Source organism: Lathyrus oleraceus, chromosome 3 (assembly GCF_024323335.1).
Source record: "Lathyrus oleraceus cultivar Zhongwan6 chromosome 3, CAAS_Psat_ZW6_1.0, whole genome shotgun sequence".
Lineage (NCBI taxonomy): Eukaryota > Viridiplantae > Streptophyta > Magnoliopsida > Fabales > Fabaceae > Lathyrus > Lathyrus oleraceus.
The window spans coordinates 66577830-66580760 of NC_066581.1; the positions used below are offsets into that span (position 1 = coordinate 66577830).

At 40.2% G+C, this 2931-nt stretch overlaps 1 non-coding gene across 1 annotated transcript; it reads right to left on the reverse strand.

Moving 5' to 3' along the window:
* Nucleotides 1-498: 498 nt before the first annotated feature.
* LOC127133382 (small nucleolar RNA R71) lies at nt 499-605 on the reverse strand. The gene has a single exon (XR_007807361.1). It is a non-coding gene; the product is annotated as a small nucleolar RNA R71 (small nucleolar RNA).
* Between the last annotated feature and the right edge of the window lie 2326 nt (nt 606-2931).

Here is a 2931-nt window from a genome sequence, read left to right on the forward strand (position 1 = left end):
AACGACATCGAACTATATCTCTGAGTCTTACGACGAATTCGGGAATATCGTGCTGCAAAAAATCTCCCTCCTATCGAAATTCCTGATCTCAAAAATCTTTTTCCTTCACCAATACCCGAGATGGCAGAACCAGCTCGTGCTCTTCGAGATTACGCCGCTCCATCGCAAGATGAGCCGCATTCGAGTATTGCTCCACCCGCAATCGAAGCAAACAACTTCGAACTTAAACCTTCGCCGCTACAGGCAATGCAACAGAATCAATTCTCTGGAAATCCTACCGAGGATCCAAACCTTCATTTATCTGTATTTGTCCAATACGCTGATACTGTTAAAGCTAATGGTGTCACTTCAGAGGCAATTCGACTTCGTCTTTTTCCTTTCTCGTTAAGAGATAAAGCTAGAAGATGGCTTCAGTCTCTTCCTTCCAACTCAGTCACAACATGGAATAAGTTGAAGAAAGTCTTCCTTGCCCGATATTTTCCTCCAAGCAAAACAGCTATGTTGAGAGCCCAGATAAATGGATTTAAACAAAAAGATAACGAGTCTCTTTTCGAAGCATGGGAAAGATACAAAGACATGATGAGACTTTGTCCACACCATGGTTTAGAGGACTGGTTAGTTATTCATACCTTCTATAATGGTCTCTTGTACAACACAAGGTTAACAATAGACGCCGCAGCAGGTGGTGCACTTATGGATAAACCTTATGCCGGTGCTTATCAACTTATCGAAAGCATGGCCCAAAACCATTATCAGTGGGGAAGCGACCGAGCAATGGTAGAGAAACCTCAAACAAAAAGTGGCATGTACGAGATAAGTAGCCTTGATCATGTTAATGCAAAAGTGGAAGCCCTTGCCCAGAAAGTTGAAAGTTTGAATGTATCACCTCCAACCACCGTGGTTGCCGCAACTCAGAATTGTGAAGTCTATGGAATCCAAGGTCACACTCCTGCAGATTGTCAACTCCTAACAGGAATCCAAGCAGAGCAAGTGAATTATGCTCAAGGAAATCCCTACTCGCACACCTATAACTCAAACTGGAAGAATCATTCTAATTTTTCATATAAGAGTAACAATGCTTTATATGCACCAGGACAAGCTCCAAATCAAGCCCCAGCTATACCTCCTGGATATCAAAAGCCGACCCCATCTACACCTAACAATAATGTTCCTAGGAAATCCAACTTGGAAATAATGATGGAGAACTTCATAGCTTCTCAACAGCAAACCAATAAAGATTTCTTAAACCAAAATATACACACTAGCGAACAAATCAAACAACTAGCAAGTAAAGTAGATGCCTTGGCTACCCATAACAGAACACTGGAAACACAAATATCACAAGTAGCTCAACAACAAGCGCCTACTGCTGCCCCAACTGGTACATTTCCTGGACAGCCCCAACCTAACCCGAAAAGCCACGCTCATGCAATCATACTAAGAAGTGGAACGGAAGTGGAAGGACCAGTAGATCCAAGAACTGAAAACCAAAACTCTAAAAAGTCAACTGAGGAAGAAAGTACACCTAAGGAAAAGGAAGAGAGTAATAAGGAAACCGTAGAAAAGAAAGAACCTTATGTACCTCCACCACCTTATAAACCACCTATCCCTTACCCTCAAAGGCTTATTAAAACCAAAGATGCGGGCCAATTTAAAAAATTTGTTGACCTACTAAAACAATTAAACGTCACAATTCCGTTTACAGAAGTTATTACGCAGATGCCCTCATATGCTAAGTTCTTAAAAGAAATTCTTTCTAATAAAAGGAAACTTGAAGATAGCGAAACTGTTACACTCACTGCTGAATGTAGCGCTATAATCCAGAATATGCCTCCTAAACTTAAAGATCCAGGTAGTTTCTCTATACCCTGTCACATAGGAAAATGTGTCATAGATAAAGCCTTATGCGATTTAGGAGCCGGTATTAGTGTTATGCCTTTATCCATATGCAAGAAACTTGAAATGGGAGAATTAAGACCAACTAAAATGTCTGTGCAACTAGCAGATCGTTCTGTTAGATATCCTGTAGGAATTCTTGAAAACGTTCCCGTACGCATAGGTCAATTCTACATCCCAACCGATTTTATAATTATGGACATTAGAAAAGATGAAGTTACACCCATTATATTGGGAAGACCATTCTTAGCAACCGCCGGTGCAATCATAGACGTAAAACGAGGACGACTCACTTTCGAAGTAGGAGAAGAGAAAATTGAGTTCATTCTTTCCCAATTTTTGAAAGCACCTGCAATAGAAGATACATGTTACTTCATGGATATCATCGATGAATGCATAAAAGAAACAGAGTTAGAAAATGACAAATCGTCTGACTATCTTGTAGAAGACAAACTCAACCAATGTTTAGCAATAACACCGGACCCTACGCAATGCCTTAAGAAACCAACCCTAGACCTGAAAACACTTCCCAAAAATCTGAGATATGAATTCCTAGACTTAGAACTTGAACGACCAGTGATAGTTAATGCAAACCTAGGAAAGCTCGAAACCGAAAAACTCCTACATATCTTAAGAAAATATCCAAGCGCACTAGGGTACAACATCACCGATCTTAAAGGAATAAGTCCTTCTATTTGCATGCATCGCATCATGGTAGAAGAAGACTGTAAAACTTCCAGGGAACATCAGAGGAGACTAAACCCGATCCTGAGTGAGGTAGTGAAGAAGGAAGTAACCAAGTTATTAGAGGCAGGTATCATATATCCTATATCTGATAGCAAATGGGTTAGTCCTGTACACGTAGTACCAAAGAAAGGAGGTATAACAGTTATCGAAAATGAAAAAGGAGAAACTATAACCAAACGAATCGAATCGGGATGGAGAATGTGCATTGACTATAGGAAACTAAACAAAGCAACCCGAAAAGATCATTTCCCTTTACCATTCATTGACCAGATGTTAGAACGATTAGCA